Genomic DNA, 21518 nt, shown 5'->3' on the forward strand with positions numbered 1-21518 from the left:
AACCCAGCTTCCAACCAATGAGCACCAGATGGCTTTTAACCAAAAATGTGGACTGAGCCATGGGAGGGAGTCCTGACTGACAAGAAGGCCATGAAATTTTATGTGTTCCACCCCAACAAGATCAACATAAAATACAAAGATGTTTGCATTACTCTTAAGCTGTCCTGATACAGTTATGTTTGAACAGTATGTGACTGTAAAATCCAAACAAAGGACTTGCAAGATGACATCTTTATTCTTCTGCCAGTGATTTCTGCAATTACAAGCTGTACATCTGAACTTGCTGATGTCCAGTTTGTGCTTGATGCCCCCATTCTCACTGATACAAAAATACCTCCCCTACTGAAACTACTGGGGAAGATTTTCACAAGCAGAGCTTAAAAGTATGCAGGGAAGGGCATTCATAGTAATCCTCATGGTCATTATGAGACTGCTTTTAGTTGTAAGAGTTACTTGAGTTTCTATTTGTTAGTGCTACAAAATGCCTCAAAATACTCTGGCAAAATTCAGGTCTTGGTTGGCCTAGAGAGAAAAATAACGTAACAACTAAAATTTAAAGCTGACATTCTAACTTTTTTTTTGTGCTAGCTTCTGACCTTTTGATGTTAGCTCTGGTTTTGTGAGCTGTTGTTTTCTCCTGCTCAAGCCATGTCCCTTACACTATGCTTGTCAGCAAGAAAATGGTGAAACAAAACAAGTTCTGCATGAGAGCAACGTTGAACACAACACTGCTTCTTCTTTCTGGAGAACAGGTATGCAGATCAGGTAAATGAGGACTTAGAGCACAACACCAAGAGGTAGGAGTAAGATTGATTTCCCCTGCCCAGCTGGAGGTGTGATTCAGATTCATGCTTTAGGGGAGAAGACATAAAAACTGGAAGGTTCAACAAGAGTAGAAGGGAAAGGAAAGAGAAACCCATGTGGACCTGAATGAGGGTAACAGTCTACAAAAGGGCAGAGCTGATAATCCTGTTTTCCTGGGTTGCTGATGATCCTCTGGATCACCAAGCTGCAGGACTGCCTGCTCACTGTTAAAGGAAAAGGTCTTGTTGCTCTGCCTTCTGCTGCCTGCTCCTCACCCCATGCTGAGCTCATCAGAGGCTATGTATAACATGGGCATGCCTTGGGATGGGTGTTCTTCCAAAAACCCACATTCATTTATAGGATGCACCCGAGCAATGTTTTCAAAGCCATTTTGCAAACGATGGGGTTGGTTCTCATTTATACTAAGGACTTACTTTAAGGCACTTAGAAGACATTTATGCCACTTTAGGGTGTGGACAGAGCAGTGTAAAGAAGCCTCAGTGCAAACAGAAACCACCCTTATATCTTGTTGACAGTGGTTAAAATAGGGTTATGGAGTTAAATCAACAGACAAGGTCTCCCTTATGCAGTGCTCTTCTCAGCAGTGTTTGCTCCTCACTCTTCATCCCATGTGAGCAGGCAAGGGCTATATGTAGTTTCCTTCACCCTCTGCTGCATAGCTGAGCACATTGTAAGCTATTAAGTGTCAGATTGAATACAGGGATATTTATAGAGGGCTAAAAGTCAAGAGGCTCAGGTGGGATATTATAGCTGGAAGCAGAAAGAGAAGGGAGCACAGGCTGCAAAATAAATTCGGTGCTTCAGCGTGCCTTACGAGTGTTGCTTCTCTCAGGTTTGGGGCTCCTCTGCATTAGGGGCTGTTCACGACCATGACTGCAAGAGAAGGGAGGACACTGATGTTTCTAAGTTTTGTTTTGTTTTTCAGTAGCTGCTCGAGGCTTGGTTCTGCACATCTTTCTTTTGCATTTTCGAAAGCTTTAGAAAATACCATCCATAAACTATGCCAAGGGGCCATAGGACAAGTTTGACAGAAACAAATCTTTAAAGCACCCTAATTTCCTTCTCTAGCAGCTTAACAGACTCTGTGAGGTGAAAAAAAAAAAGAGTAAAACCCAATACAGATTCACTGTAGGAGGGTTTCTGGTACCATCTCACTTGACATGATCATAAACAAAATGTGGTTTAGATGAATGCAAGGGTCTCCAAAATCGTGCCAGTAACTCTCTGGAAATTGGAGAAATAGTCTGCAAAAATGGGAAAGAATATAAGGAATGATAACACATGCAGAAGAACCAATAAGACAGTAACTTGGCACAACTGAGATTAAAAAGTCAAAATCATCACACTATTTCCCAGGAGATACATGTCATATGTGATGGGATATGGGCATATGCCCATATGCCCATGTCATATGAGCAAAGAGGGACAAGGTCTGAAGACATGAGAAACAGTTTTTCTTCATGCTGTTAAGGTCCATGTGGTGCCCGGATCTGTACATACTGACCCAAAAGTATATAACCAACTATGGGAAGTCCAGGAGGAAGCAAAAAGAGGGACCCAAGAGACAAAACAATCTCTGAGAGAGGAAGAAGGACCTTGAAATAAAGATCTGGAATGGTGCAGTCATGGAGTTGCATTGTCCCGTGTTTGATACAGATAGAGACCTTCTAGTAGAAGTGGCTTAGATAAAGGTGTGCAATGCCATGTTAGTACGGACTGAGAGAACAGAAGGTAACCACTGCTCTCCCAACTGTTGTTCTCATTTATTTCCACTGTAGGTGTTTTATCAGACAAATGAAGGCCATGGGTCTTCGTGGTGGGTTTACAGGTGGACCCATGGACCTCCTACCATATCTGAGGATAAGCGCTGGGAAGACCCCTGGAAAAATGCAGATCTGAAATGCTAGCAAGGGGTGATTTAGGCCATCCCCCTAGGGATGTCACTGGGCAGAGTAACCCAAACTGAGCGCTGGCTCTTGGACAGCAGCATGAGCTGCTGAAATGCAGAAGAGACATCTAGTACCAGTGCCAGGCATGTAGCACCATCTGAGGACATGCTTTTGGTGGGAAGATGGAGACCATGGAAAGTTTTTCATCTGCAGAGTCATGAAACAATCTCAGGCGTCTGAGGGCAGCTGGCCAGCTCAGCAGGCTGTGTTTGCCTTTCCAAATACACGAGTGAAGTCAAGCTGGCTTAAACTGTTGCAGCAAAGCAGATGCACAGAGCTAAGAAGCCTACTGCTTGTCAATGCTTTTCTGGGGAACAGCTTCTTTATCAGGAGATGATGGTTTTTGTAAATCCAAAGCACTAAACTGGAACTTGTTTGAACACCAACCATTTTAACAAGAGCAATAAAGTTATGAAAACACTTGGGCTTTGATAAGCAAAAAAGCCTAGACCAAGAAAAGGACTTTAAAAGCCATCTCCAGCTGATGTGGACAGCTCAGGATGCAGTTCCAGCAAATGCTTGTGATCCTCTTTTGAGGATAGTTACTGGAAAAGTGGTCAAACCCTGGCCTATCTTCCTTGTGCAGGTGAAGACTTAGTATGGAGGAGGTCCCCAGCCCCACCATGGGGTGTCCCACACTGACGCAAGAGAAACTCGTGTGAGGTCTCTGCTCTTCTCTTATATAATCCATTACTTCAGATAAAATTATTGCCAAGTGCCCAAAAAAGGGATTGTGTGTGCTCTCTAGCAGCCTTTTCCAGTAATCTGAACACAGCCTTTGACTGTGACAGTTTTGCCAGTAAAAGAGAGGTTTTTCCTTTGCTTTGAGATCCAGATTTAAAATTAGCTGCATCTCAGCAGAGCCATCAGCAGTGATCCCTGCCAGCCTCAGCACTTGGTGTTAGAGGTTCAGTGCCATAAAAGAGTGCAGCAGCCCAGTTTAAACAGTGACCAGAAAAGTTTGTTCAGGGTGGGCTCCCTGGCCTTTAACAACAGGAGCCTCCATTAGCTCCTACGTTGAGAAAACCAGTCAAACTTTACAAAAATACTTCCTAAAGTAAATATTAGTGAGTCACAGATACTAAATATTAATAATTCATACATTGGGAACAGAAATATTAGCAGGATCTGTAAGGCAGGTATTTTTTATGTGCAATATTACAGAATTGGGTATGTGTTCCTTTCTGGGGTGTTTTTTGTCTTGTGTATGCCAACCTTTCATGTCTGAGATGCAGGCTTGGAGCTGCTCCGAGGCCTTGGGTCAGCAAAACCAGTTGGTACCTAAGTCCCAAGAGCAAACAGATTGCCTGGAAGGCACCCAAGCAGGAATGGTGTTGATCAGTGCTCCCCATCCAGGGATCAGTAGTGGGGCAGTCCTGGCGAATTGGAGGGTTTGATTCCATACTTCATGATGTATGAGGGGGTTTGCTTCATTGCCAGATTGATCTCTGGGAAAAAAAATATCAACCCAAACCCAACCATGTTTATGCAAAGTTTATGCAACCACCCAATCCCCTAAAGCAATCCTGCTGCATTGAGAAGCAAAAGAGAGAGGGAGCCACCCCTCATTTTTCTAGCTAGGCAGTTTCAAGAGAGAAGTGGTTTTGCTGACCAAAATTATTAAAAAAATCAAAAATCAGTTTTAAAAAAGTGAAATTGTAGCTATTTCAGTCATTTCACGTCTGAAAGCATGGCTTCTTAAAAAATTGTTGGCATAAAACGTTAACAGAGGATTTAAATTAGACTCTTTTTGTTTAGTTTCCCATGGTGTGTAACTGGCATTTTCTGACTCACGATGGAGGATGAGGTGGTGTCTGGGTGAAAAGGCAGGAGATTTTACCTTTTTCTAATTGAAAGGAGTGTCAACTGAAACGAAAAGAGAGATTCCAGACAGGAAAGGCTTTTCTTGGGAAAATGGAGCAAAAGGAGGAGTGAAGAAGAAGGAACAATGACAAAGAGACAAACTGGAGTCTTGCTAACACCTTATTTGTCAAATCTGAGGGCAGTTTTGCCTTGGACAGTTAATGAAAAAGCCAGTCCCCAGAAAGCAGAGGGGTGAGTGGAAGTCAGGATGTGAGGTGATCCCGATGTTTTGAACCACCACAAGCACGTTTTCCTCTTCCTTCCCAAAAGAAAAGCATTTTATTTTGCCAACAATTACTTGTTTTCATCATCAGTGCTTAATTTCACAATGCTGTGCTCTGGCTTTGCAGCCCATCCTGCCAAGTCTGGTCCAACATGACGGGGCAGAGCCTTCAGCCACTTGGGTGGTCCCAAATTGCTTCTTGCTTCTTATTCTTCAGTTCCTTCAAGCTAAACCCCAGTTTTTGCTCTGAGCAGTTGATTCATTATATTAGCACACACACTAGCTTGAAGGTCTGCACCTCTTGATGCTAGCTTTTTGGTCCCTTGTGGCATTGCAAGTGGAAGTCCTTTTCTGGGAATGGGGAATAGATGTTCCTATTCCTATTTTGACCATACATTTGATCCAATCCAAAGAGAAAAGGCACACTGCTACTCTAGGAAAAATACTTGTAACTGACAGCCATATTGGCACGGAATTGCCAGCAAGTCCATGTGGAGCCAGCTTTCTCTTTCCTCTTAGCCTGAGGTTCTTGGGGTTGCAGGAAGTAAGTCCGTATTCTGGAGACCTACTCTGGATAGTTTCAACTGAAAGATGATGAAACAATGCTGAAATTATCCAAAAATGCTGACGTCACATTTCAGACTTCTGGAAGCCTGTGGAGGAATACTGCTATCAGCTCTTCCTTCTTCCCGGAAAACCATTGTCTGTGAGATACCAGATCATCATACTCTTCCAACTAAATGCAGTGTAAAGGAAATTTCTCAGTAGGAAAAGAGAGCCACAAGCAGCCTAGCTTTTCCTGAGCTAATGTTTGGGCTTTCTGGAAATTAATGGGTGGCTTTCCAACTCAGTGGGTGGACAGATAAGATGGCCATTGTTTCTACCTCCTCATATCGGTGGCTTCCCAGTGGTCCTTCCTCAAAGAAAATGGAGTAGAACAGCTAGCTCAGCTGGTCAGATAACATGCACAACCTGGAAAACCACCAAGGATTACAAGCCTGGACAAAAGCCCAACTTTTGCTGTTGCACCATTGACAGATATCATTAGTGCTTGATCACTGACAAGTGGATGGTCTCTTGTGACATTTGTAGACCCTGCATTGAGGCACACTGGTCTGCTTCCTTGCTGGCACGGAGCTAGGCTTTGTGTCTTGATAAGCTGCATCCCATCCATGGGAGCATCTCAGTTTTGGTAGCTGAGTAAAGGAATCATTCCCACTTCTGGGGCATGCAAAACAGAGGCAAATCTTATTCCTACCAAATCTTTTATCTGCCAGCCCTCTGGGCACAGTAATATTGGCAGATGTGAATTTCCCATCAAAGCCTGATTTTGTGCTGAGCTCTCCTGTCCCTTCTTATTATCACCTGTGGACTAGTCTAGTATTTTGTGATCTCTAATTAAAAGCAGACCACAGACGCATGGGACTTGCATATCCTTCGTTGCATTCCCTCTGCCTTCCCCAGTGGCAGAGAGGGCAGGCAGAGCTGTGTTGAACATGAGGCAATCTGTAGGCACAGGCTGTGTCAGAACATGCCATCACATTAATGGAGGGGAACTTTTTTCCTGGGAGAGCAGGATGGCAACAAAACTGTTAGAAGAGGAAGTAAACAGGAACCACTAATTCATTTTTAATGGGTGTACTGAAAATTGCTGGATTTCAACATTTGTTTTGACTGGGGTGGGAACCCAGAATTGTAAAGGGTGCAATGACACAAATCCCTTTTCTAAAAGAAAGGCTCACAAAGTGCTGCCCGGATCTCATTTATGGAACCATTCAACCCGGGCCTGAGCATTATGCTCCTGCCCCAAGTTTGCCTGCTTAATGTTGGCAAACGAACCCCTGTTTGTACAGATTAGAAGCTCTAAACCAACCAGGGAGGAAAATGTAGATTTTTTAGGGTGGTGGTGTCTTGGTCTTTACAGGACAAATGATTTCCACAGGTCAGGAGATGGCATCAAACTTGCATCTGGTTGTTGACGGCTCCATTATAGCTGTCATTAAGGAAAAGGCATGGGCAATTTCTGTCAGTATCCACAGGGCTGTGGGAGGGGGTCTGTGAGGTTCACTAGTGAATTTTCTATTTAAAGGGTCATGAGTGGTCCTCACAATTTGTTGGAAGATGTTGCATGGCAAAACAAGAGACAGTCAGATGCCACAAGAAATCCACAGGCTTCAACTGCAGTTATTAAGTCCTACTCTGCAAATTGCACTGCTCTAATTCACCTATATACATGATGCACTCTTTGGTAACAGCCATTTACTAAATTGCAACTATCTTGAGGCTCATTTCCTCATTTACTTATTGAAGTCTGCTTTAGGCTCATTGTTAAAAGAACTGCAGAGCGTTGGTGGGCTGATGTGGAGCAATGTCTGGGCATTTTGTTCTCTGGTATTTGGATGGAGTGTCTTGCACAGAAGTTTCCCTCTAGGCATGATAGCACCTCTTCCTGAACATAATCACCCCTCATTAAGACCCATTAGTCTGCTGGCAGTGTGAGTCAGCAGCGGATGAGATTGCATCGTGCTTTGCTGCAATCCCATCCCACTCTGCAAAGGGAGCTTTTGGTGCCTTAACCTGTTCTATGGCAGAAGCTGGAGTTAAGGGGCAGGAAAGGTGATCACTATTCCATATATCCATAATCAAGGTGTCATGAGAGATGACCTGTGACGCACAGCAAAAGTGAGAAGGATGTTTCAGAGCAAGTCTTGACTTCAGCAAACACAGAATACGACTGTGATGGGTCTGACGGTTGTCAGATGTTCAACCACTCTTCTGCCTCACAACAGCTGCGACAGTTGTCCACAGACTTATAAATCTAGAAGGGCTTAAAGTTCTAGGGTCATAGGAGTGTTTTACTTTTTATTGTGTTACTGATAACAAGACAGAAGGGAATAAAATTAACTTCTGCTAAGAGAGACTATATTTTCATAGAATTATAGAATAATAGGACAATTTGGGTTGGAAAGGACCTTAAGATCATCCAGTTCCAACCCCCCTGCCATGGGCAGGGACACCTCACACTAAACCATATCACCCAAGGCTTCATCCAACCTGGTCTTGACCACTGCCAGGGATGGAGCATTCACAACCTCCAAGAGCAACACATTCCAGTACCTCACTACCCTAACAGTAAAGAATTTCTTCCTTATATCCAGTCTAAACCTCTGCTGTTTAAGTTTAAACCTGTTACCCCTTGTCCTGTCACTGCAGTCCCTAATAAAGAGTCCCTCACCAGCATTCCTGTAGCCCCTTTCAGAGGTCTCCGTGCAGCCTTCTCTTCTCCAGGTTGAACAACCTCAACTTTCTCAGCCTGTATTCATACAGGAGGTGCTCCATCCCCTGATCATCCTCGTGGCCTCTTCTGGACTTCTGCCAACAATTCCATGTCCTTCTTATGTTGAGGACACCAGAACTGCACACAATGCTCCAGGTGAGGTCACACAAGAGCAGAGTAGAGGGGTAGGATCACGCTCCTTTTAATGCAGCCCAGGATACAGTTGCTTTCTGGGCTGTGAGCACACCCTGAAGCCGGCTCATGTTCATTTTCTCATCAACCAACACCCCCAAGTCCTTCTCCGCAGGGTTGCTCTGAATCTCTTCTCTGCCCAACCTGTAGCTGTGCCTGGGTTTGCTCTGACCCAGGTGTAGGACCTTGCACTTGGCATGTTTAAACTTCACAATGTTGACATCAGCCCACCTCACAAGTGTGTCAAGGTCCCTCTGGATTTTGATGAAATATATATGAAAAAAGTATGAAAGTTCCAAAAGAGTGTGACAGTTTTTGCTGGTTTTTATTTATGAAGAGCAGACATGGATGTCTTCATGATGTGCCATGGCATATGGGGCCAGGAGGTGAAATCAGCCACTGAGTAGTATCAGCACAAGTCCATATTTCTCTGGGCCAGTGAGATGTATATTCTGGACAGGAGGGCTGGGAAGATGAAAGATTTCTTGTCTTCTTGCTAATGGAGCCAATTATTCCCTTCCAGAAGGAGGGAAGGCAGATGTGAACCACCTTTCCAATAACACCAAAGACACTATTACATTGTTTGTAGCTCTATTTGTCTGATGCAAGGTTTCCAGCGTTTGTGCCTCATCAGAATAAAAGCAATGATGGCTCACATCTTTGTTAACCCGGAGGAACCAGACTTAACCATGAGCTTTTTGGGCCAAAGAAACTAAGGCCACGTCCTGAGACATGGAAAAGGCATCCACTTTTTGAAGCTTACTAGATTTTCCTTCATTGTGCTTTTACTCATGTTGGATCTCTGTACACAGGCTGGCTCATGGCTTTGGGAAAGAAAATTGCCTGCTCTGAAAGCCAATTGCTAGCAACACACCCAAAACACCATGCTGGACTCTCAGATTCCTTGTGTGGATTATTTCCAACTAAAACTTCTCATCAGTAGTCATCAAAGGATACAAACAACAACCAGCTCCATATTGCACATTTCACTCCATCAGTACTGTACTCTCTTTTACCCCCTTCTTGTCCTCTTTGACGCAAGGTCCACTGGTATCAATCTGAGATTTATTTTTGGAATAATGACGACAAGATTGTCTCCAAAAACACATGTTAACTCAGGACATTCTTTTGATCATAGAGCAGATAAACACAACTCTGCGCTCTCAATTTATGCATTATTTGCCCTGAGAAAGCAACTGGGTTTTGTCACTGGGCAACACATCACACAGAAGCTCTTTGTATAGCATGAGCAAAGTTGAACAATGCATTAGAAGAGCTTTGGTCTAAGGCATAGCCATTCTACCATCAAAACTTTTTTGGTGAGAAACTTGAACTTCTTTTGTGGCATTTTAAGTAAGGAGTTGACTTTTTCTTTGGAAAATTTTAGTTCTCTCATGGGAAGATGAGAGCATACCCAATCTAAATACTAAAGAACATCAGATATTGCTCGAAACATTTATTCCATGCTCCGGGAAGCTGGTAGGCAGTTACTGTGTGTTGCTCTTTTGCTTACAGGAAACCCTTCCAACCTGCCCTGTAGGTGTGTGTCACTGTGACTTCTGACATTGCACAGTATGGATATGGACAGTAAGAGAGACAGGTCTTGCAGTATGCTCTTAGCATCACTATATTGGGCACTTCTGATTTAGATAGAAACATGTCTTTACAAACACAATCTCTCTCCCTTGTAATAAATCTTTTGATCTGTTTTGATTTCTTGGGGAATCTGTGTAACTGGGCACAGATATCAGGGAAATAAAGTTTATAATCCTGCTTCAGCTTCTTAGTTAAATGAATGTGAACTTTTAAGTAAAATTTCACTTCAGAAATTTCTTTTTGCCCAATGAACAAACACTGATATTCTCCTTTGGACTTGCAGCACTTGAATACATGGCTCAGATTGTTCTTGACCATAAATTATCCACGGGACTGAAGCTGTAAATGATTTGTTCAGGGTTTGAATGGGACACTCAGTGTTTCAAGGCACAGTAAGCCCTTAGTGTCAGTACCTGAGATGGTGTAAATTGGCAGTCTCACTGCAGTCGATGCATTTAGTTCACATTTTGGCTGCAGGTGTTTACAGCCTAGAACCTTACACACTGTTTCTGCTAATAGAGTAAGATACTAAAGTCATGCATGCTAAACGCAACCCCATATTAGGGTCATGAATTATGCCATTGCTGACGGTGGTTTCCTGTTACGGTTGGAAAGGCTGCATGGATTCAGGCAGAACTGCCCTCTCCCAGGGGATCACGTGGGCCTGGAAACAGAAATAATCTTCACATGGCATTCCTTCTAACTGACTGCTTGCTACTCTGAGGTATATGGTGTATCAAGAGACCAGCATCAGCAAAAGCATCACTCTTCACTTACTATAATGTTATTTCTAGACTTTGCTTGGTTTAAAAAGAACAAAAATCTGATAAAACGGTTGGATGAAGAACAGAATAAATTCAGCTGTTCTACAGATGTGAAATGATAGAAAGCCATTTGGTTCTGTCTCTTTTTAAAACAAACCAGCTCCTTTATTTCTTCAGCATGCAGTCTCTTGTGCACTGTCACAGCCTTTCCACCCTAGCAGAAAGAACAAATATCCTCCCCATGCTTTCACTGTTGGAAACCCATCTGCAAAAGATGTATTTTAGGTTTGTACGTGAATTTATTTCTCATAGTCTCAGGGTTCTTGTGGGCAAAATTGCATGAGTATAGCAATTACGCTGAATGTAACAGTTGTAAATAACATGGCAAACAATGTTCAATAAGAACAATTTAATGGTGAGCTCGGCTTTGTTGTTACAGATCTGTTTTCCTGAGCTGATTTCTGCTAAGTGTTTGTCAAGTTCAAGGATTTCCGACATGCTTTGTCCATTGGTTGAACTCAACTCTTCTGTTGGTCTTCATGTTTCTTCACTTTCCTGGTGTGCCCAGCTGGAATTGCAGGTAGATGTCATGAGAGACCATATTCAGCTTTCCTGACAGAAAATTGGTACCTATCTCATGTCTCAGGATTCCTGATTATATAAAGCTAAAACAAATTGCTGCTAAGCTTTTGTCTTTTACCTTTTTTATCTATTGCAAGGCTTCTTGGAAATACTCTCTATTTTCTCTTCTGTTCTGTTCTCCGCATGGTGATACACTGGAAGATATTAAACAGCAAAACAGCAAAGAGGATATGTTTTATATTATTTTGTTTATAAGAACACTCTTGACTGGTAAATAGCTACACCCTTCTTAAGTGTTTTCAATTTTCTCTTTGAAATGCGAAACAACTAATGTTTTCAACAAACAGCTCTTCTTTGTTAAGTATTTTTTTGTTTGAGGATACCCAAATAGTTTGAAAATCAGCATGTTTCCAGAAAATATGTTTTGGGCACACTTTTTCTTTTTTTTTTTCAAGCCATGTGAAGTTTAAGCTGTGACTATAAAGATATGACTGTCGATGATGCTGAATGCTCCATGCTGAGTAGAATACGATAAAGTATGGGAACCAGTGTGTGATCTATGAAAAAAATCACAGCAATCTTATAAAATCACTTGCATCTTGCATTAGTGTCTTTACTTGGTTTCTTTCTTATTAAATTCAGCAAAAATCATCTCATGTAACAAATCAATAACGTGAGATGTGTAGGGAAGAATGTGCTTCTACACACACGTCAGTGGCCTGGAGTAGGATATTCTTGGGATGATCATTTATTGGAAATGGAAGACGAGGCCACAGCTTTTCAGTGTCCCTGCCATTTTCCTCACAGCAGTATGAACTGATTGCACGTATCAGCACGTGTCTTTTCCTTATGAGAATTTCCAGGTTCATGACTGATACCTGGTCCTTTTTTCCAGGTGGAGCAGAGGGGTGGGATTCTCCTTGACTTCAACATTGAGAGAACTTGAAAAAGTGGGTCTGAAAGCGAGGTATCCCAAAGCCAGCTTATTTCAGGTTAGCCTTACATCATCACGAAAGGCTCTTTGGTCTTCTTGTAGCTGGGATGGTTTTCTTTAAATGTACTCTGTTGTGTGGTTCTGCACTTCCAAAGAGAGTTGTTTCAACCAGTTTTAAGGTCACTTTGAAAATAGCTGGTCTTGGCATCATAGCTGATTTCTGGGCCCAGGACTTGCTGTTGATCTAGAATAGTTGGCTGATTACACAAAATGATTCATAGATTAAGTCTTAATAAACCCTTTAATTAAAGTCATCGTAAATAACAGTCTAAGGGTTAAAACTCTTTATGGCAAAAGAGCTTCTTAGGAAGTAGTAATATTAAGAGTATTGATTTCATTAGAGAATGAGAAGCAGGACTGGGAAGACAGGAACCTGACCTCAGCAATGAAATTTGCATGCCTGCTTTTATTTTCTCCTTCTTGGAAACTGGTGTGCAAAGGCGCAATCAAACAACATTCCCAATGTTTCAGCAGGCCAGTGCAAGTGATTTGTGCTTTTCCTGACTCTGGGTGTCTGCAGAGAATTTTGCTTTGCTTTAAATTTTTGGTTCAAATCCTCTTGCTAGCATGAAGCACAAAGATGTTTCAACATGAGGACTGAGACAGAAAGTAAAGGCTTTATTCCAAAAATGGATACTTCCAGTACCACTAAAGTGCCCAGCAGTGTTTGTGTACTTGTTATCCTTTCTTCTTGTCTTTCTGCAGGAGGAATTCTGTTCCAGGAGCAGGGCTTATATGCTTGGATCCTACCGCTGAACTATTAATGAGGTGCCCTCTGGTTTGCTTGAATGCTGAATGTAACTGAGAGGTCTGTGAACCAAAGGGGTAAACACAGATATAATGCACCAGTGTGGACTACAGATATGTGTGTGCCTGGTGAGGGGTCATAAGGTCAGTACTGATGGAAAAGGCAGCCTAAACCCCACCTAGATCTGCTCATCATGCCCCTCTTCAGTGGGTTGCAAGTGCAAAGGCAGCTAACACAGTGGAAGGCGATAAGAGAAATTATCAGAGTTCACTGATGTATGGCCTGTTATCTTCATGCCAACATCTACCCATTTAATTATAGCAAGTTTCATTTAGGGCTGACATCAACCCTGTAGCAGGAGAGTGAGATGGTGCCTTGCTCTGCTGTTTATCCCTTGTGTGAGTAACTCAGCTTCTCTTCCAGACTGCATAACTGACGGAAGAGGATAGCCCAAAGACAATGTCTTTGAGGTCAGTGTCTGCAGATGGGGCAGTGTTGTAGGACAGATGAGTTTGCTCTTGTTTGCACTTCAACAGTTGGCTTTGGCAGCCTCTGAGCCATTGCAGCCCATGAGCATCAAAAGATTCCAGTTTGGATATGGGCAGACCAGACTTTCCCGCAGGAAAAAACAGGACCACATTATTCAAAGTAGTTGTGTGTAATTGAATTAAGCAGCAAAGCAATGCCTTGCAGGGGAGGTATGGCCATCGTTTCATGTCCTGTAATTTCACATTAAAGTCTCAGAAAACTTTGTTTATGAGACGGCCTCCCAGAATAAATGCTCATCAAACATAAATGTGCAGTAGCACTTGGAAGTCTGGTGAGAAATAATTATAATGCATTAAATGTGCCATTACATGTAAGCCCACTGATGCTTTAATCACAAAGAGGGTTGTGGATACTGCATCTACACATTGCAAGAGACCCCTCCTTCTGTGAAAAGGTGCTGTAAGAAGGTGCTAGGAAGGTGTGTTTGTATCTTAAGCACTGTATTAATATAGACTTTCCTACTTGTTTATTTCTCCCACCAAATCACTTGGTCTAATGAAGCTGTGATGTTTCCCCACAAACCTGACTTCATTTACCTCCTTGGAGGTTTTTGAAGGCTCTTGAATCCCTGTGCCTGTCATGTTTCATATGTGACAGGTAGTCATTAGTCCAAAAGAAACCAACAAAATGAAGACGTGTCTGTCAGGGCTGGTGATTGCATATAAGGAAATATATCACTGGGTGGCAATGATTGTACTTATGGTAGTGATTTCAGGGACTGCAAAGCCACAAGGAGAAGCTGACACACAGGTAATGGAGTTCTGTGCAAGACTTTATGTCTTTCAGCAGCACATTGTGCTCCTTCAAGCATCAACGTTTCAGTGGTAGCTGAGCTCTCATACATAAGGCAGGACAAAAGAAAACCTATCTTCTAAAGCTACTTTAGCTGTTTCTCCAAAAGCCTTGAGATCCAGAAAGTAGCATGGCTTTCTGCTTCTTGGAGGTGTAAGAGTAATAGAACACAAAACATTTCATGTGTTCTTTTTGCAAAAGAGGTAGAAAAATGGTATAATCTGAGGAGCCATTTGGCCAAGTTTGGATGCTCTGTTTTGAAGTATGGTTGTGATTGTAGCAGTTTATTTGGTGGGGCTGCTGCTGGATCAGCAAACATTTCCATTTACATCAGCTTCTTCACTGAAGTATTGAAGCACTGCATGGAAGCCCAGTGTAATACAAGTTGAAGAGATTTAGGCCGAAATTAAACTTTTTTTTATTTTTTCCCCTTTTTAATATATCACTGGAAAACACTGAAAATAATTCCACTGGCCTCAGTAGAAATGTCCTAGTCTGAACACAGCATTTTTCAGGTCCAAATCAGCTTGTGTTTGGGAAAGTTTCATGCCAATTTGCAAAGTTTATTTTCTCAAATGGGAAAGAAACATCCAGAAATATCATGACTTCTACAGAAAACAAGTTTGAGTAGGCCAAATAAAACGATGGTCTCCATCTGGCAAGAAGAAGAGGTGATGCAATTAGCTGGTTTTTATTAAGAAATGAGTAGAAAGGTATGAATCTTATACATAGCCTTTTTCTGTCCAGATACATGATGGTGTGCAGAGCAGAAAAGATAAACTCCTAAACACTTCAATGAAAATTAGCTGTGTCTATAGTCAGATAATGCTCAGTTATAAGACTTGAGAGATGAAAAAAATAGACTAAAATAGATCTCCTTAATTTATTTTCTTTCTCCAATTTTCAACTTCAAAGTTTCCTTCAAATTTCTCCCATTTGCTGATTTTTGTCTCTGTCAGAAAGCTGTCCTGGTCTTTCGCATATTAGAGCAAAATAGATACTTTCAAAGATCACAAACAGATAATCTTCTCTTTGTTCTTCTCTTGAAGATATTAGCAAACACAAGCTGTTTGCGTGATGCCTCTGCTACTGTGAAACTGTACAGAGCAATCATGATGTACTTGAAGATATGTGTATCTTCTGGTATATAATCAGAACCAGAGCTTAATGTAAACCTGAGGACAAGTAAAAGTAACAAAAAAACCTGCTGAGGCTTTGAGAAAACCCTGTTTCTCTGTAAATACCTCTTGAATTTGCTTTCTTTTGTTTGGTTTTTGCTTTGTTTTCCCTTTTTCAGCATCTAAACAGGTACTGAAAAATAGAAGAGAAGTGAAAAAAGTAGCTATGCTTAGCTCAAATGGAGTAGAATGAAACTTGTGCTTGACAACAGCACTAAAGACTAGAAAAACACAATGACAATTTCCACTGGTTTCCATGGATTATTGTCATGTGTTCATTGGTGAAATAAGGGATCTAAAATCTGGCATCCAGCACCCATTCAAGCTTTGGTAGACTGTCATGGTTTGAGCATGTTTTAAGGGTGTTTTTGTTCAAGGATTTTTCCAGCCAGGTGGAGGAGGGGAGGCCGGGAGGAAGGAGAGACAGGACACCTGACCCAGGCTAGCCAATGAGGTATTCCATACCATAGCACGTGATGCCCAGGATGCATACTGGGAAAGAGAGGGCTGGAGGGGTGGAGCTCTAGAGGAAAATGGAGGAGGGAGCACGCGGTGCTCGGCCGGGCAGGGTGGAGTGAGTTATGGGTCGGTGGCTGGTGGGGTGTTGTATTCTTTTCGCTTGTTATTGGCTGTATCATTATCATTGTGTTATGCCTTAGCTCTTAAACCGTTCTTATCTCAATCCGTGAGGGCTACATTCTTTGGATTTTCTTTCCTAACTCTCCGGGAGTTGGGGGACTTGGTTTAAACCACGACATAGACACAGAGTTTTAGACAACCGCCTGAACTTCAGGGGACTCACTGAACCACCAAACCTTTTAAAACAATGCCCATTAACAATTTAAAACAATGCCCATTTACAATGAGGGCATTGTTCTGTGACTTACTCTCCTCCCTGAAGCAAAATCGATAGTTTTAAGCATTTGTTACTAAAAATCATACAGCAGTGTTGTAACTGTACTCGCTATAGCTTCATAGCCTTTTGTTGAATGAAATAATTTGTACTTCTATCACCTAATGAAAGTAAGGGAGTTGATGCCGACCATCTGGGCTGCTTCTGCATCCCTGGGGAAAGAGGGGAATCCATGGAGACTTGAAGGGGAGGGACCAGAGAAGGAGAACAGCCCATTACCTTAGATTGCATCTCCCATTTTACAAGCTGCTTGAAGAGGTGAGCTCCTAACTGAGTGAAGGAAAGTCTGTGCTACAGGAGGAACAAGGAGGCCAAGCCAGTTTGATGTTAAGAGCAGCCACCTATAAGGTTATATTATTGGGTTGGACGTATGAGAAGCACCAAGGGAGATGCAGGGTTTGTAGGGATCTCATAAGACCTTCCAGGTCCTGTCATCCCTTATGAAAAGTGGGATTTGATATGTTCAGGTGTCACCATTGCTGCTCTCTCAGTTACCAAATCCAATACCTGTCCTGCCTTTATTATAAATGTACGCATTTAAGTGTGTGTCTCTATGAATATATTGCAGAGCTGTGGTTGACAGCTCATTGTGTGTGGCTGACCCAGCAAAGTTAACATCTGTCCAGAGCTATGCTTTCATGGATGTGAATACATCTGTTCTTGCTGCTACATCTATTTTTGAAGGTATATCAACAAATGCATTCTGGTTTTGACCTCACAGAAGGTCAATGGTGTAGCAGTCATCTCTCTCATTAATCAACCTTACATCATTTTTGCTTGATTTAGTAACAGTTTTGTTTTGTTTTCTCTCATTGGTGAGCTGCCGAAGCAATGTTTGCAAAATATTTGGGTTAGAAGTGGCAAAGCATGAAATGTCACTCAGGGTGAAGCCTGAGCTGGCAAGGGTTTGTTGCTTCAGTGATGTTTGGAGTTACAGTCCCTTGCATGACATCTGCAAATCAAAACCAGAGTTGCCTGAGGTCACATCACCAGAGGTGACTCTCAGCATTACCTTATGCTAAGGGGTGGCTTATTCCTTTTATTTATTTATTTACTTGAGGTTCTCCTTGTGATGATTTCTGATGGCGTTGCATTGAAGTCTTCTCACAGTAGAGCTGCTTTGCAGCACTGGATACCAGAGGCAGCTCTGGCAGCAATGATGAGGTTGGGTGTATGGCAATAGAGCTGTGCTGACAGAGAACAAGAAACTTTATGAACTTGAAAGTGTTTTTCACACTTGGCAGCTGGACAAAGCAAACAGACACAAAACATTGCTCTCTCAAACACTATAGCTGGCCCATCTACCAGGGGCTGTTAGAAATGACAATAAGCCTGTTGTCTGGAATGTATCTCCTGTCTTAAGCCTGGAGAACTGATATAATTTATTTCCCTTATCGTTTCTTGACCAAACCATACTCTGCACAAGATCTTATCATTTCCTCATATAGTAATAACCAAACCTTTTCAATTATTTTACATTCCTTTATCAGTGCAACTGACATCCTGTTTGCTTTCTGTGCTGCAGCTGCACACAGAGTTGAAAGCTTTGTGAATATTTTCTACAGTCTCCTAAATCTTTGGTACAATTTGCTAGTTGCAGACCCTGTCAGCTTTAACAGCACCTCCCATCTGGATCAGGGGATGGATTGCTTCAGGAGATATTGCCCAATGTGGTTATACGTCATATAGTCAAACCTTGATATTTACATCCAATTTAGGAGAGTTTTTCTTATATGGAGAGCTTGGTTTGTCCCCTGAGGTTTGCCTGGTGCTGCAGGAGAGCAGGTGTTGGAAAAAGTTTGCTTCTGCAAAGCACAAGCACATCTGGGGCAAACTGCAGCGTTTTGGGATGAGATTCGCGCCTTGTGCAAAAGATGCATTGGAGGTTGTTTAAGTCACTGGTGGGGTTTGGGGGGAATTTCAGCTCTGACCTCAGTGGTATGTTTTGTGCCCATTCAGTGATCAAGGGTGTAAATGCCACCCTAATGTCACTATGCTCCTCCAGTGCATTAGCATGGTATGTGCAAGATATTGCATGAAGGAAAAGACAGTGTCCACTGCTCTCTGGGACAGTCACTGGGCTCTTTCACCCATCACACTCTCCCCACTGGGTGCAACAGGGCTGTCACATTGTTGTTTAGCATTTATTGCAGCATTTGTGGCTTTTAATTCTGTGTAAAGTAAATATGTCTTTATGGACTGGATCACACAATCACAGCTAAATCAAAAACCCTGAAGTTGTTTCATATATTAATAAGAAACACAAACACAAGTTTCTGCTTTCGATATTCCAGCTCCGAGTTTCAGGGCAGTGAGTGTTGTCTCTTCCCAGCTTCAAGCCACTTTTCGTTTTCTTAGAAATGAATGTCTAAAAATCCTAAGGAGAATCAAAACCTTCCTTTACTAAAAATCTGAACCCGAAGTATCGCTTGTGCTTTGTGCTGCTTGATGCATTCAGACCATGCGTTTTGCGTAACACAAACCAGCCTTCCACATTGATGACACAAAACTGAACATGGAACTCACTATTCCTTCAGGAGAAAAGTATGATAGTTTTGATGGGCTCATTGTAAAAATTACAGCAAAAACAGTGTCCTCGTGGCAAAATGGACCACATTCTTCTTGAGGTCGGAGTGTCTTTGTATCTGTGCCAAAGTGAAGTTTTTGCAGTGTTACGTATAGAGAGGATGACTAAACTAACATGCTGTTAATATAGATATTTATTGTTGCCTTCGGAATGTCTGATGGAAAGGAGGGAAAAAATCAGGACAAAATAACAATTACATACAGTGCTTAAGCCCAAAAACATGCTCAGAGTAGTTTTTTGTGCATAAAGCAAATTGCTTCATGGGCTTCTTGTAGCAGTCTTGGAGAGCTGCTGGTTTATATTAACTTGATAAAAATCTTTATGTGCAGAGCTGTGAACACACATTTCCCATCCCTGTTGTTGGTTTTCTAATTTGGACAAATTAAACCCTTGATCATACACTGTGTTTTCTGATGTATTTTCCCCCTTCTTTCGGATTTATTCTCATCACCTGTCCCATCCCCAAACAAAGGTGATGGTTGAATTTGAGAGCCAGTAGCACATTACTGCAACCCCACACAAGGCTGGCTTTATCTCAAGCAACTTTGTCCCATTCAGTCTGTATCTCCACCTTGCTCCTGGGTTCTTTACACAGAAGTGGCCCCTGCTTACCAGTTCCCCGTATAGGCTTAGTTTCTCCTTTATAAGTACAATCTTTCTCACTTCTTCGTGCAATTTGATGATTTTCATCTCAGCTCATTTCACCAGTTTTCCAAGAATAAATTCAGTATTGGATGGTAAATCTCTTGCAAATTTTCCTACTGTGACACAATCTCAGCCTTTGCAAGTTCACTTTCTTTTTCTTTATTCAAATCCTGACTACAAATAACTACCTAGAACAGATTCATGGGTCTACCCCAAAGACCTGACTCTGAACTCATAAAATTGAGCAAGATGTTTCAATTAGTTTCACACTCATGTTAAAGGGGTTTTGTCTCCACCATATTTACCCGTGTTTTACAATATCATGTAGAGTCACAGTAATATTTCCAGGGAAATAAATCTCCAAAACTATCCTTCTGTTCCACGCTTGCTGGTGTCCTGCTATAAAGCTTATCTACCTCTCAGCTGAGGAAGGACACATTTTTTCACCTCTTTTTATTTAAACAGTCATCTTCACCTTTATCTTTTCTTTGCAATGCTGATTCTTTACTTATTAATATATCCCTTTTTTGAGCAATACTACTATTTTTACTTCAGTCAACACAGGGCTGTTTTTTATCCTATACTTCACATAGCAAATGAATCCTTAGCTTTTGTTAGAGGAAAGAGAGATGGAAAGCTTTGGGAAAACAGGAAGCAACGACAACATGTGGGTTTATTGGATTATTAGCCCTGGGGCATGAAGCTCGTATGATACGGTGTTTTTCAAGTAGTAGCATCCAAAGGTCACTGAAAGTGTCAGGCTTGAGGTACATGTTAGACTGATTTCTTGAAGTTCAAGCTGGATCACACTGTTTATTGAGAGCCATATATTAGGTTATCAACATGAATTATGTTGGTTTGAATTAGAGGCATCTGGTAGAAAATTCGCTCTTGCTATGCGAAATTTACTGTGCAATTTTCTGTGGTAATTCAGGACCCTCATGTCAGTCTGTGAACTCTGATGCAGAGAGGTATGTTCAAGAGCTGGACTGTAAAGGCTTCAATTTGTATTCTCTGGGATAGAAATCTCTGCCTGAGCAAGAAATGTGAACTGCATTTGAGGCATTGTGCAACGTATACAGCATGAGAGCTCACACAAAGAGCACTTCAGCCACTTCAGAGTCAGACTTTGAATAAAGAGAATTAATTGTCTGGTCCACAGATGTAGTAATTTGATGAGTTAATATCTTTATTCTACTTTATTTGGGCTTATATTGCCTCTTTTCTGGGAATACACTCGCAGAAATACTTGACATATATGAATTCTGCTCAATTTGGGCTAGGAATTTTTTGAATAATCCACAAAACCAAAGGACTCTCAATTTCTATTTCCATTTCCTAATTACATTTTATTGTATAAATGCGATTAAACTTGATAACACTGGAACACAATGTACTAAACATTCAGGGAAAAAAAAATCCAAGATTGGAAAGAAAACAAGCTTCAACCTTTAGCAGAATTTGGAGGTTTTTTCCTCTTTTAAATAAAACCACATGTATTTATATTTGAAAAGTTTGTCCAGGCCAAATGTTGACAAACTGTACTATTTCCTAATCTGTAACCTGGATGGTCACCCCTTTGTGTAGCCAGGCATGTCCATATCCTTACTATACAGTGTAAGAATACAGTGTAAGAAGCAAGAGAAGGAAAATATTTACTGAAAATGCTGAAGAAAAAGAAAGTAAAATGAAGGGATGTATGATACCAGGATAGAAGCCTTAGGAAAGAAGAATTAGTCCTTCATCCCTGTTGCAATCAGTAAGGCTGAGCTGAAATAAAAGCCAAGTAGACTACTATCTGTAGACTAATAAACTGTTCTCAACAATCAGAAATATTTTTT

The sequence above is a fragment of the Melopsittacus undulatus genome, chromosome Z (genome assembly GCF_012275295.1).
Source record: "Melopsittacus undulatus isolate bMelUnd1 chromosome Z, bMelUnd1.mat.Z, whole genome shotgun sequence".
NCBI lineage: Eukaryota > Metazoa > Chordata > Aves > Psittaciformes > Psittaculidae > Melopsittacus > Melopsittacus undulatus.